The sequence below is a fragment of the Salmo salar genome, chromosome 11, assembly GCF_965601325.2.
Source record: "Salmo salar chromosome 11, fSalSal1, whole genome shotgun sequence".
NCBI lineage: Eukaryota > Metazoa > Chordata > Actinopteri > Salmoniformes > Salmonidae > Salmo > Salmo salar.
In genome coordinates this window covers 50,254,265-50,272,139 of record NC_138301.1, presented here as the reverse complement: position 1 = coordinate 50,272,139, position 17,875 = coordinate 50,254,265, and the positions used below count along the sequence as shown (strand labels likewise).

The window sequence follows — 17,875 nt, the reverse complement described above, 5'->3', positions numbered from 1 at the left end:
CCCATACCCACACTCTGGGTCTGTACAGAGAGACACTACACACTACATCTCCCATACCCACACTCTGGGTCTGTACAGAGAGACTATACACACTACATCTCCCATACCCACACTCTGGGTCTGCACAGAGAGACTATACACACTACATCTCCCATACCCACACTCTGGGTCTGCACAGAGAGACACTACACACACTACCCCATACCCACACTCTGGGTCTGAACAGAGAGACTATACAAACTACATCTCCCATACCCACACTCTGGGTCTGTACAGAGAGACTATACACACTACATATCCCATACCCACACTCTGGGTCTGCACAGAGAGACACTACACACACTACATCTCCCATACCCACACTCTGGGTCTGCACAGAGACACTATACACACTACATCTCCCATACCCACACTCTGGGTCTGCACAGAGAGACACTACACACACTACATCTCCCATACCCACACTCTGGGTCTGCACAGAGAGACTATACACACTACATCTCCCATACCCACACTCTGGGTCTGCACAGAGAGACTATACACACTACATCTCCCATACCCACACTCTGGGTCTGCACAGAGAGACTATACACACTACATCTCCCATACCCACACTCTGGGTCTGCACAGAGAGACTATACACACTACATCTCCCATACCCACACTCTGGGTCTGCACAGAGAGACACTACACACACTACATCACCCATACCCACACTCTGGGTCAGCACAGAGAGACTATACACACTACATCTCCCATACCCACACTCTGGGTCTGCACAGAGAGACACTATACACACTACATCTCCCATACCCACACTCTGGGTCTGCACAGAGAGACTATACACACTACATCTCCCATACCCACACTCTGGGTCTGCACAGAGAGACTATACACACTACATCTCCCATACCCACACTCTGGGTCTGCACAGAGAGACTATACACACTACATCTCCCATACCCACACTCTGGGTCTGCACAGAGAGACTATACACACTACATCTCCCATACCCACACTCTGGGTCTGCAAAGAGAGACTATACACACTACATCTCCCATACCCACACTCTGGGTCTGCACAGAGAGACACTACACACACTACATCTCCCATACCCACACTCTGGGTCTGCACAGAGAGACACTATACACACTACATCTCCCATACCCACACTCTGGGTCTGCACAGAGAGACACTACACACACTACATCTCCCATACCCACACTCTGGGTCTGCACAGAGAGACACTACACACACTACCCCATACCCACACTCTGGGTCTGCACAGAGAGACTATACACACTACATCTCCCATACCCACACTCTGGGTCTGTACAGAGAGACTATACACACTACATCTCCCATACCCACACTCTGGGTCTGCACAGAGAGACTATACACACTACATCTCCCATACCCACACTCTGGGTCTGTACAGAGAGACTATACACACTACATCTCCCATACCCACAATCTGGGTCTGTACAGAGAGACTATACACACTACATCTCCCATACCCACACTCTGGGTCTGTACAGAGAGACACTACACACACTACATCTCCCATACCCACACTCTGGGTCTGCACAGAGAGACACTACACACATTACATCTCCCATACCCCCACTCTGGGTTTGCACAGAGAGACTATACACACTACATCTCCCATACCCACACTCTGGGTCTGTACAGAGAGACACTACACACTACATCTCCCATACCCACACTCTGGGTCTGCACAGAGAGACTATACACACTACATCTCCCATACCCACACTCTGGGTCTGTACAGAGAGACTATACACACTACATCTCCCATACCCACACTCTGGGTCTGCACAGAGAGACACTACACACACTACATCTCCCATACCCACACTCTGGGTCTGCACAGAGACACTATACACACTACATCTCCCATACCCACACTCTGGGTCTGCACAGAGAGACACTACACACACTACATCTCCCATACCCACACTCTGGGTCTGCACAGAGAGATTATACACACTACATCTCCCATACCCACACTCTGGGTCTGTACAGAGAGACTATACACACTACATCTCCCATACCCACACTCTGGGTCTGTACAGAGAGACTATACACACTACATCTCCCATACCCACACTCTGGGTCTGCACAGAGAGACACTACACACACTACATCTCCCATACCCACACTCTGGGTCTGCACAGAGACACTATACACACTACATCTCCCATACCCACACTCTGGGTCTGCACAGAGAGACACTACACACACTACATCTCCCATACCCACACTCTGGGTCTGCACAGAGAGACTATACACACTACATCTCCCATACCCACACTCTGGGTCTGCACAGAGAGACTATACACACTACATCTCCCATACCCACACTCTGGGTCTGCACAGAGAGACTATACACACTACATCTCCCATACCCACACTCTGGGTCTGCACAGAGAGACTATACACACTACATCTCCCATACCCACACTCTGGGTCTGCACAGAGAGACACTACACACACTACATCTCCCATACCCACACTCTGGGTCAGCACAGAGAGACTATACACACTACATCTCCCATACCCACACTCTGGGTCTGCACAGAGAGACACTATACACACTACATCTCCCATACCCACACTCTGGGTCAGCACAGAGAGACTATACACACTACATCTCCCATACCCACACTCTGGGTCTGCACAGAGAGACTATACACACTACATCTCCCATACCCACACTCTGGGTCTGCACAGAGAGACTATACACACTACATCTCCCATACCCACACTCTGGGTCTGCACAGAGAGACTATACACACTACATCTCCCATACCCACACTCTGGGTCTGCACAGAGAGACTATACACACACTACATCTCCCATACCCACACTCTGGGTCTGCACAGAGAGACTATACACACTACATCTCCCATACCCACACTCTGGGTCTGCACAGAGAGACTATACACACTACATCTCCCATACCCACACTCTGGGTCTGCACAGAGAGACACTACACACACTACATCTCCCATACCCACACTCTGGGTCTGCACAGAGAGACACTATACACACTACATCTCCCATACCCACACTCTGGGTCTGCACAGAGAGACACTACACACACTACATCTCCCATACCCACACTCTGGGTCTGCACAGAGACACTATACACACTACATCTCCCATACCCACACTCTGGGTCTGCACAGAGAGACACTACACACACTACATCTCCCATACCCACACTCTGGGTCTGCACAGAGAGACTATACACACTACATCTCCCATACCCACACTCTGGGTCTGCACAGAGAGACTATACACACTACATCTCCCATACCCACACTCTGGGTCTGCACAGAGAGACTATACACACTACATCTCCCATACCCACACTCTGGGTCTGCACAGAGAGACTATACACACTACATCTCCCATACCCACACTCTGGGTCTGCACAGAGAGACACTACACACACTACATCTCCCATACCCACACTCTGGGTCAGCACAGAGAGACTATACACACTACATCTCCCATACCCACACTCTGGGTCTGCACAGAGAGACACTATACACACTACATCTCCCATACCCACACTCTGGGTCTGCACAGAGAGACTATACACACTACATCTCCCATACCCACACTCTGGGTCTGCACAGAGAGACTACACACACTACATCTCCCATACCCACACTCTGGGTCTGCACAGAGAGACTATACACACTACATCTCCCATACCCACACTCTGGGTCTGCACAGAGAGACTATACACACTACATCTCCCATACCCACACTCTGGGTCTGCACAGAGAGACTATACACACACTACATCTCCCATACCCACACTCTGGGTCTGCACAGAGAGACTATACACACTACATCTCCCATACCCACACTCTGGGTCTGCACAGAGAGACTATACACACTACATCTCCCATACCCACACTCTGGGTCTGCACAGAGAGACACTACACACACTACATCTCCCATACCCACACTCTGGGTCTGCACAGAGAGACACTATACACACTACATCTCCCATACCCACACTCTGGGTCTGCACAGAGAGACACTACACACACTACATCTCCCATACCCACACTCTGGGTCTGCACAGAGAGACACTACACACACTACATCTCCCATACCCACACTCTGGGTCTGCACAGAGAGACTATACACACTACATCTCCCATACCCACACTCTGGGTCTGCACAGAGAGACACTATACACACTACATCTCCCATACCCACACTCTGGGTCTGCACAGAGAGACACTACACACACTACATCTCCCATACCCACACTCTGGGTCTGCACAGAGAGACTATACACACTACATCTCCCATACCCACACTCTGGGTCTGCACAGAGAGACACTACACACACTACATCTCCCATCCCCACACTCTGGGTCTGCACAGAGAGACACTATACACACTATATCTCCCATACCCACACTCTGGGTCTGCACAGAGAGACACTACACACACTACATCTCCCATACCCACACTCTGGGTCTGCACAGAGAGACTATACACACTACCCCATACCCACACTCTGGGTCTGCACAGAGAGACACTACACACACTACCCCATACCCACACTCTGGGTCTGCACAGAGAGACACTACACACACTACCCCATACCCACACTCTGGGTCTGCACAGAGAGACACTACACACACTACATCTCCCATACCCACACTCTGGGTCTGCACAGAGAGACTATACACACTACATCTCCCATACCCACACTCTGGGTCTGTACAGAGAGACTATACACACTACATCTCCCATACCCACACTCTGGGTCTGCACAGAGAGACACTACACACACTACATCTCCCATACCCACACTCTGGGTCTGCACAGAGACACTATACACACTACATCTCCCATACCCACACTCTGGGTCTGCACAGAGAGACACTACACACACTACATCTCCCATACCCACACTCTGGGTCTGCACAGAGAGATTATACACACTACATCTCCCATACCCACACTCTGGGTCTGTACAGAGAGACTATACACACTACATCTCCCATACCCACACTCTGGGTCTGTACAGAGAGACTATACACACTACATCTCCCATACCCACACTCTGGGTCTGCACAGAGAGACACTACACACACTACATCTCCCATACCCACACTCTGGGTCTGCACAGAGACACTATACACACTACATCTCCCATACCCACACTCTGGGTCTGCACAGAGAGACACTACACACACTACATCTCCCATACCCACACTCTGGGTCTGCACAGAGAGACTATACACACTACATCTCCCATACCCACACTCTGGGTCTGCACAGAGAGACTATACACACTACATCTCCCATACCCACACTCTGGGTCTGCACAGAGAGACTATACACACTACATCTCCCATACCCACACTCTGGGTCTGCACAGAGAGACTATACACACTACATCTCCCATACCCACACTCTGGGTCTGCACAGAGAGACACTACACACATTACATCACCCATACCCACACTCTGGGTCAGCACAGAGAGACTATACACACTACATCTCCCATACCCACACTCTGGGTCTGCACAGAGAGACACTATACACACTACATCTCCCATACCCACACTCTGGGTCTGCACAGAGAGACTATACACACTACATCTCCCATACCCACACTCTGGGTCTGCACAGAGAGACTATACACACTACATCTCCCATACCCACACTCTGGGTCTGCACAGAGAGACTATACACACTACATCTCCCATACCCACACTCTGGGTCTGCACAGAGAGACTATACACACTTCATCTCCCATACCTACACTCTGGGTCTGCAAAGAGAGACTATACACACTACATCTCCCATACCCACACTCTGGGTCTGTACAGAGAGACTATACACACTACATCTCCCATACCCACACTCTGGGTCTGCACAGAGAGACACTATACACACTACATCTCCCATACCCACACTCTGGGTCTGCACAGAGAGACACTACACACACTACATCTCCCATACCCACACTCTGGGTCTGCACAGAGAGACACTACACACACTACCCCATACCCACACTCTGGGTCTGCACAGAGAGACTATACACACTACATCTCCCATACCCACACTCTGGGTCTGTACAGAGAGACTATACACACTACATCTCCCATACCCACACTCTGGGTCTGCACAGAGAGACTATACACACTACATCTCCCATACCCACACTCTGGGTCTGTACAGAGAGACTATACACACTACATCTCCCATACCCACAATCTGGGTCTGTACAGAGAGACTATACACACTACATCTCCCATACCCACACTCTGGGTCTGTACAGAGAGACACTACACACACTACATCTCCCATACCCACACTCTGGGTCTGCACAGAGAGACACTACACACATTACATCTCCCATACCCCCACTCTGGGTTTGCACAGAGAGACTATACACACTACATCTCCCATACCCACACTCTGGGTCTGTACAGAGAGACACTACACACTACATCTCCCATACCCACACTCTGGGTCTGCACAGAGAGACTATACACACTACATCTCCCATACCCACACTCTGGGTCTGTACAGAGAGACTATACACACTACATCTCCCATACCCACACTCTGGGTCTGCACAGAGAGACACTACACACACTACATCTCCCATACCCACACTCTGGGTCTGCACAGAGACACTATACACACTACATCTCCCATACCCACACTCTGGGTCTGCACAGAGAGACACTACACACACTACATCTCCCATACCCACACTCTGGGTCTGCACAGAGAGATTATACACACTACATCTCCCATACCCACACTCTGGGTCTGTACAGAGAGACTATACACACTACATCTCCCATACCCACACTCTGGGTCTGTACAGAGAGACTATACACACTACATCTCCCATACCCACACTCTGGGTCTGCACAGAGAGACACTACACACACTACATCTCCCATACCCACACTCTGGGTCTGCACAGAGAGACTATACACACTACATCTCCCATACCCACACTCTGGGTCTGCACAGAGAGACTATACACACTACATCTCCCATACCCACACTCTGGGTCTGCACAGAGAGACTATACACACTACATCTCCCATACCCACACTCTGGGTCTGCACAGAGAGACTATACACACTACATCTCCCATACCCACACTCTGGGTCTGCACAGAGAGACACTACACACACTACATCTCCCATACCCACACTCTGGGTCAGCACAGAGAGACTATACACACTACATCTCCCATACCCACACTCTGGGTCTGCACAGAGAGACACTATACACACTACATCTCCCATACCCACACTCTGGGTGTGCACAGAGAGACTATACACACTACATCTCTCATACCCACACTCTGGGTCTGCACAGAGAGACTATACACACTACATCTCCCATACCCACACTCTGGGTCTGCACAGAGAGACTATACACACTACATCTCCCATACCCACACTCTGGGTCTGCACAGAGAGACTATACACACTACATCTCCCATACCCACACTCTGGGTCTGCACAGAGAGACTATACACACACTACATCTCCCATACCCACACTCTGGGTCTGCACAGAGAGACTATACACACTACATCTCCCATACCCACACTCTGGGTCTGCACAGAGAGACTATACACACTACATCTCCCATACCCACACTCTGGGTCTGCACAGAGAGACACTACACACACTACATCTCCCATACCCACACTCTGGGTCTGCACAGAGAGACACTATACACACTACATCTCCCATACCCACACTCTGGGTCTGCACAGAGAGACACTACACACACTACATCTCCCATACCCACACTCTGGGTCTGCACAGAGAGACACTACACACACTACATCTCCCATACCCACACTCTGGGTCTGCACAGAGAGACTATACACACTACATCTCCCATACCCACACTCTGGGTCTGCACAGAGAGACACTATACACACTACATCTCCCATACCCACACTCTGGGTCTGCACAGAGAGACACTACACACACTACATCTCCCATACCCACACTCTGGGTCTGCACAGAGAGACACTATACACACTACATCTCCCATACCCACACTCTGGGTCTGCACAGAGAGACACTACACACACTACATCTCCCATCCCCACACTCTGGGTCTGCACAGAGAGACACTATACACACTATATCTCCCATACCCACACTCTGGGTCTGCACAGAGAGACACTACACACACTACATCTCCCATACCCACACTCTGGGTCTGCACAGAGAGACTATACACACTACCCCATACCCACACTCTGGGTCTGCACAGAGAGACACTACACACACTACCCCATACCCACACTCTGGGTCTGCACAGAGAGACACTACACACACTACCCCATACCCACACTCTGGGTCTGCACAGAGAGAAACTACACACACTACATCTCCCATACCCACACTCTGGGTCTGCACAGAGAGACACTAAAAAATACATCTCCCATACCCACACTCTGGGTCTGCACAGAGACACTACACACACTACCCCATACCCACACTCTGGGTCTGCACAGAGAGACTATACACACACTACCCCATACCCACACTCTGGGTCTGCACAGAGAGACACTACACACTACATCTCCCATACCCACACTCTGGGTCTGCACAGAGAGACTATACACACTACATCTCCCATACCCACACTCTGCGTCTGCACAGAGAGACTATACACACTACATCTCCCATACCCACACTCTGGGTCTGCACAGAGAGACACTACACACACTACATCTCCCATACCCACACTCTGGGTCTGCACAGAGAGACACTACACACACTACATCTCCCATACCCACACTCTGGGTCTGCACAGAGAGACACTACACACACTACATCTCCCATACCCACACTCTGGGTCTGCACAGAGAGACACTACACACACTTCCCCATACCCACACTCTGGGTCTGTACAGAGAGACACTACACACACTACCCCATACCCACACTCTGGGTCTGCACAGAGAGACACTACACACACTACCCCATACCCACACTCTGGGTCTGCACAGAGAGACACTACACACACTACATCTCCCATACCCACACTCTGGGTCTGCACAGAGAGACACTACACACACTACATCTCCCATCCCCACACTCTGGGTCTGCAAAGAGAGACACTATACACACTATATCTCCCATACCCACACTCTGGGTCTGCACAGAGAGACACTACACACACTACATCTCCCATACCCACACTCTGGGTCTGCACAGAGAGACTATACACACACTACATCTCCCATACCCACACTCTGGGTCTGCACAGAGAGACTATACACACTACCCCATACCCACACTCTGGGTCTGCACAGAGAGACACTACACTCACTACCCCATACCCACACTCTGGGTCTGCACAAAGAGACACTACACACACTACCCCATACCCACACTCTGGGTCTGCACAGAGAGACACTACACACACTACATCTCCCATACCCACACTCTGGGTCTGCACAGAGAGACACTACACAATACATCTCCCATACCCACACTCTGGGTCTGCACAGAGAGACACTACACACACTACCCCATACCCACACTCTGGGTCTGCACAGAGAGACTATACACACTACATCTCCCATACCCACACTCTGGGTCTGCACAGAGAGACTATACACACTACATCTCCCATACCCACACTCTGGGTCTGCACAGAGAGACACTACACACACTACCCCATACCCACACTCTGGGTCTGCACAGAGAGACACTACACACTACATCTCCCATACCCACACTCTGGGTCTGCACAGAGAGACTATACACACTACATCTCCCATACCCACACTCTGGGTCTGCACAGAGAGACTATACACACTACATCTCCCATACCCACACTCTGGGTCTGCACAGAGAGACACTACACACACTACATCTCCCATACCCACACTCTGGGTCTGCACAGAGAGACACTACACACATTACATCTCCCATACCCACACTCTGGGTCTGCACAGAGAGACACTACACACACTACATCTCCCATACCCACACTCTGGGTCTGCACAGAGAGACACTACACACACTACCCCATACCCACACTCTGGGTCTGTACAGAGAGACACTACACACACTACCCCATACCCACACTCTGGGTCTGCACAGAGAGACACTACACACACTACCCCATACCCACACTCTGGGTCTGCACAGAGAGACACTACACACACTACATCTCCCATACCCACACTCTGGGTCTGCACAGAGAGACACTACACACACTACATCTCCGATACCCACACTCTGGGTCTGCACAGAGAGACACTACACACACTACATCTCCCATACCCACACTCTGGGTCTGTACAGAGAGACACTACACACACTACCCCATACCCACACTCTGGGTCTGCACAGAGAGACACTACACACACTACCCCATACCCACACTCTGGGTCTGCACAGAGAGACACTACACACACTACCCCATACCCACACTCTGGGTCTGCACAGAGAGACACTACACACACTACATCTCCCATACCCACACTCTGGGTCTGCACAGAGAGACACTACACACACTACATCTCCCATACCCACACTCTGGGTCTGCACAGAGAGACACTACACACACTACCCCATACCCACACTCTGGGTCTGTACAGAGAGACACTACACACACTACCCCATACCCACACTCTGGGTCTGTACAGAGAGACACTACACACACTACCCCATACCCACACTCTGGGTCTGCACAGAGAGACACTACACACACTACATCTCCCATACCCACACTCTGGGTCTGCACAGAGAGACACTACACACACTACCCCATACCCACACTCTGGGTCTGCACAGAGAGACACTACACACACTACATCTCCCATACCCACACTCTGGGTCTGCACAGAGAGACACTACACACACTACATCTCCCATACCCACACTCTGGGTCTGTACAGAGAGACACTACACACACTACCCCATACCCACACTCTGGGTCTGCACAGAGAGACACTACACACACTACCCCATACCCACACTCTGGGTCTGCACAGAGAGACACTACACACACTACCCCATACCCACACTCTGGGTCTGCACAGAGAGACACTACACACACTACATCTCCCATACCCACACTCTGGGTCTGCACAGAGAGACTATACACACTACATCTCCAATACCCACACTCTGGGTCTGTACAGAGAGACTATACACACTACATCTCCCATACCCACACTCTGGGTCTGCACAGAGAGACTATACACACTACATCTCCCATACCCACACTCTGGGTCTGCACAGAGAGACACTACACACACTACATCTCCCATACCCACACTCTGGGTCTGCACAGAGAGACACTACACACACTACATCTCCCATACCCACACTCTGGGTCTGCACAGAGAGACACTACACACACTACATCTCCCATACCCACACTCTGGGTCTGCACAGAGAGACACTACACACACTACCCCATACCCACACTCTGGGTCTGTACAGAGAGACACTACACACACTACCCCATACCCACACTCTGGGTCTGCACAGAGAGACACTACACACACTACCCCATACCCACACTCTGGGTCTGCACAGAGAGACACTACACACACTACATCTCCCATACCCACACTCTGGGTCTGCACAGAGAGACACTACACACACTACATCTCCGATACCCACACTCTGGGTCTGCACAGAGAGACACTACACACACTACATCTCCCATACCCACACTCTGGGTCTGTACAGAGAGACACTACACACACTACCCCATACCCACACTCTGGGTCTGCACAGAGAGACACTACACACACTACCCCATACCCACACTCTGGGTCTGCACAGAGAGACACTACACACACTACCCCATACCCACACTCTGGGTCTGCACAGAGAGACACTACACACACTACATCTCCCATACCCACACTCTGGGTCTGCACAGAGAGACACTACACACACTACATCTCCCATACCCACACTCTGGGTCTGCACAGAGAGACACTACACACACTACCCCATACCCACACTCTGGGTCTGTACAGAGAGACACTACACACACTACCCCATACCCACACTCTGGGTCTGCACAGAGAGACACTACACACACTACATCTCCCATACCCACACTCTGGGTCTGCACAGAGAGACACTACACACACTACCCCATACCCACACTCTGGGTCTGCACAGAGAGACACTACACACACTACCCCATACCCACACTCTGGGTCTGCACAGAGAGACACTACACACACTACCCCATACCCACACTCTGGGTCTGCACAGAGAGACACTACACACACTACATCTCCCATACCCACACTCTGGGTCTGCACAGAGAGACACTACACACACTACATCTCCCATACCCACACTCTGGGTCTGCACAGAGAGACACTACACACACTACCCCATACCCACACTCTGGGTCTGTACAGAGAGACACTACACACACTACCCCATACCCACACTCTGGGTCTGCACAGAGAGACACTACACACACTACATCTCCCATACCCACACTCTGGGTCTGCACAGAGAGACACTACACACACTACCCCATACCCACACTCTGGGTCTGCACAGAGAGACACTACACACACTACATCTCCCATACCCACACTCTGGGTCTGCACAGAGAGACACTACACACACTACATCTCCCATACCCACACTCCGGGTCTGTACAGAGAGACACTACACACACTACCCCATACCCACACTCTGGGTCTGCACAGAGAGACACTACACACACTACCCCATACCCACACTCTGGGTCTGCACAGAGAGACACTACACACACTACCCCATACCCACACTCTGGGTCTGCACAGAGAGACACTACACACACTACATCTCCCATACCCACACTCTGGGTCTGCACAGAGAGACTATACACACTACATCTCCAATACCCACACTCTGGGTCTGTACAGAGAGACTATACACACTACATCTCCCATACCCACACTCTGGGTCTGCACAGAGAGACACTACACACACTACATCTCCCATACCCACACTCTGGGACTGCACAGAGACACTATACACAGTACATCTCCCATACCCACACTCTGGGTCTGCACAGAGAGACACTACACACACTACATCTCCCATACCCACACTCTGGGTCTGCACAGAGAGACTATACACACTACATCTCCCATACCCACACTCTGGGTCTGTACAGAGAGAATATACACACTACATCTCCCATACCCACACTCTGGGTCTGTACAGAGAGACTATACACACTACATCTCCCATACCCACACTCTGGGTCTGCACAGAGAGACACTACACACACTACATCTCCCATACCCACACTCTGGGTCTGCACAGAGACACTATACACACTACATCTCCCATACCCACACTCTGGGTCTGCACAGAGAGACACTACACACACTACATCTCCCATACCCACACTCTGGGTCTGCACAGAGAGACTATACACACTACATCTCCCATACCCACACTCTGGGTCTGCATAGAGAGACTATACACACTACATCTCCCATACCCACACTCTGGGTCTGCACAGAGAGACTATACACACTACATCTCCCATACCCACACTCTGGGTCTGCACAGAGAGACTATACACACTACATCTCCCATACCCACACTCTGGGTCTGCACAGAGAGACACTATACACACTACATCTCCCATACCCACACTCTGGGTCTGCACAGAGAGACTATACACACTACATCTCCCATACCCACACTCTGGGTCTGCACAGAGAGACACTACACACACTACATCTCCCATACCCACACTCTGGGTCTGCACAGAGAGACACTACACACACTACATCTCCCATACCCACACTCTGGGTCTGCACAGAGAGACACTACACACACTACATCTCCCATACCCACACTCTGGGTCTGCACAGAGAGACTATACACACTACATCTCCCATACCCACACTCTGGGTCTGCACAGAGAGACACTATACACACTACATCTCCCATACCCACACTCTGGGTCTGCACAGAGAGACACTACACACACTACATCTCCCATACCCACACTCTGGGTCTGCACAGAGAGACACTATACACACTACATCGCCCATACCCACACTCTGGGTCTGCACAGAGAGACACTACACACACTACATCTCCCATCCCCACACTCTGGGTCTGCACAGAGAGACACTACACACACTACATCTCCCATACCCACACTCTGGGTCTGCACAGAGAGACTATACACACTACATCTCCCATACCCACACTCTGGGTCTGTACAGAGAGAATATACACACTACATCTCCCATACCCACACTCTGGGTCTGTACAGAGAGACTATACACACTACATCTCCCATACCCACACTCTGGGTCTGCACAGAGAGACACTACACACACTACATCTCCCATACCCACACTCTGGGTCTGCACAGAGACACTATACACACTACATCTCCCATACCCACACTCTGGGTCTGCACAGAGAGACACTACACACACTACATCTCCCATACCCACACTCTGGGTCTGCACAGAGAGACTATACACACTACATCTCCCATACCCACACTCTGGGTCTGCATAGAGAGACTATACACACTACATCTCCCATACCCACACTCTGGGTCTGCACAGAGAGACTATACACACTACATCTCCCATACCCACACTCTGGGTCTGCACAGAGAGACTATACACACTACATCTCCCATACCCACACTCTGGGTCTGCACAGAGAGACACTATACACACTACATCTCCCATACCCACACTCTGGGTCTGCACAGAGAGACTATACACACTACATCTCCCATACCCACACTCTGGGTCTGCACAGAGAGACTATACACACTACATCTCCCATACCCACACTCTGGGTCTGCACAGAGAGACACTACACACACTACATCTCCCATACCCACACTCTGGGTCTGCACAGAGAGACACTACACACACTACATCTCCCATACCCACACTCTGGGTCTGCACAGAGAGACTATACACACTACATCTCCCATACCCACACTCTGGGTCTGCACAGAGAGACACTATACACACTACATCTCCCATACCCACACTCTGGGTCTGCACAGAGAGACACTACACACACTACATCTCCCATACCCACACTCTGGGTCTGCACAGAGAGACACTATACACACTACATCTCCCATACCCACACTCTGGGTCTGCACAGAGAGACACTACACACACTACATCTCCCATCCCCACACTCTGGGTCTGCACAGAGAGACACTATACACACTATATCTCCCATACCCACACTCTGGGTCTGCACAGAGAGACACTACACACACTACATCTCCCATACCCACACTCTGGGTCTGCACAGAGAGACTATACACACTACCCCATACCCACACTCTGGGTCTGCACAGAGAGACACTACACACACTACCCCATACCCACACTCTGGGTCTGCACAGAGAGACACTACACACACTACCCCATACCCACACTCTGGGTCTGCACAGAGAGACACTACACACACTACATCTCCCATACCCACACTCTGGGTCTGCACAGAGAGACTATACACACTACATCTCCCATACCCACACTCTGGGTCTGTACAGAGAGACTATACACACTACATCTCCCATACCCACACTCTGGGTCTGCACAGAGAGACACTACACACACTACATCTCCCATACCCACACTCTGGGTCTGCACAGAGACACTATACACACTACATCTCCCATACCCACACTCTGGGTCTGCACAGAGAGACACTACACACACTACATCTCCCATACCCACACTCTGGGTCTGCACAGAGAGATTATACACACTACATCTCCCATACCCACACTCTGGGTCTGTACAGAGAGACTATACACACTACATCTCCCATACCCACACTCTGGGTCTGTACAGAGAGACTATACACACTACATCTCCCATACCCACACTCTGGGTCTGCACAGAGAGACACTACACACACTACATCTCCCATACCCACACTCTGGGTCTGCACAGAGACACTATACACACTACATCTCCCATACCCACACTCTGGGTCTGCACAGAGAGACACTACACACACTACATCTCCCATACCCACACTCTGGGTCTGCACAGAGAGACTATACACACTACATCTCCCATACCCACACTCTGGGTCTGCACAGAGAGACTATACACACTACATCTCCCATACCCACACTCTGGGTCTGCACAGAGAGACTATACACACTACATCTCCCATACCCACACTCTGGGTCTGCACAGAGAGACTATACACACTACATCTCCCATACCCACACTCTGGGTCTGCACAGAGAGACACTACACACACTACATCACCCATACCCACACTCTGGGTCAGCACAGAGAGACTATACACACTACATCTCCCATACCCACACTCTGGGTCTGCACAGAGAGACACTATACACACTACATCTCCCATACCCACACTCTGGGTCTGCACAGAGAGACTATACACACTACATCTCCCATACCCACACTCTGGGTCTGCACAGAGAGACTATACACACTACATCTCCCATACCCACACTCTGGGTCTGCACAGAGAGACTATACACACTACATCTCCCATACCCACACTCTGGGTCTGCACAGAGAGACTATACACACTACATCTCCCATACCCACACTCTGGGTCTGCAAAGAGAGACTATACACACTACATCTCCCATACCCACACTCTGGGTCTGTACAGAGAGACTATACACACTACATCTCCCATACCCACACTCTGGGTCTGCACAGAGAGACACTATACACACTACATCTCCCATACCCACACTCTGGGTCTGCACAGAGAGACACTACACACACTACATCTCCCATACCCACACTCTGGGTCTGCACAGAGAGACACTACACACACTACCCCATACCCACACTCTGGGTCTGCACAGAGAGACTATACACACTACATCTCCCATACCCACACTCTGGGTCTGTACAGAGAGACTATACACACTACATCTCCCATACCCACACTCTGGGTCTGCACAGAGAGACTATACACACTACATCTCCCATACCCACACTCTGGGTCTGTACAGAGAGACTATACACACTACATCTCCCATACCCACAATCTGGGTCTGTACAGAGAGACTATACACACTACATCTCCCATACCCACACTCTGGGTCTGTACAGAGAGACACTACACACACTACATCTCCCATACCCACACTCTGGGTCTGCACAGAGAGACACTACACACATTACATCTCCCATACCCCCACTATGGGTTTGCACAGAGAGACTATACACACTACATCTCCCATACCCACACTCTGGGTCTGTACAGAGAGACACTACACACTACATCTCCCATACCCACACTCTGGGTCTGCACAGAGAGACTATACACACTACATCTCCCATACCCACACTCTGGGTCTGTACAGAGAGACTATACACACTACATCTCCCATACCCACACTCTGGGTCTGCACAGAGAGACACTACACACACTACATCTCCCATACCCACACTCTGGGTCTGCACAGAGACACTATACACACTACATCTCCCATACCCACACTCTGGGTCTGCACAGAGAGACACTACACACACTACATCTCCCATACCCACACTCTGGGTCTGCACAGAGAGATTATACACACTACATCTCCCATACCCACACTCTGGGTCTGTACAGAGAGACTATACACACTACATCTCCCATACCCACACTCTGGGTCTGTACAGAGAGACTATACACACTACATCTCCCATACCCACACTCTGGGTCTGCACAGAGAGACACTACACACACTACATCTCCCATACCCACACTCTGGGTCTGCACAGAGACACTATACACACTACATCTCCCATACCCACACTCTGGGTCTG

The 17,875-nt window shown here is 50.7% G+C and overlaps 1 protein-coding gene across 1 annotated transcript in view; it reads right to left on the bottom strand.

The window, feature by feature from the left end:
* The window catches only part of LOC106562848 (C-myc promoter-binding protein), a 359,426-nt gene that overhangs the window by 262,384 nt on the left and 79,167 nt on the right, over positions 1 to 17,875 (bottom strand). The window lies entirely within an intron of this gene.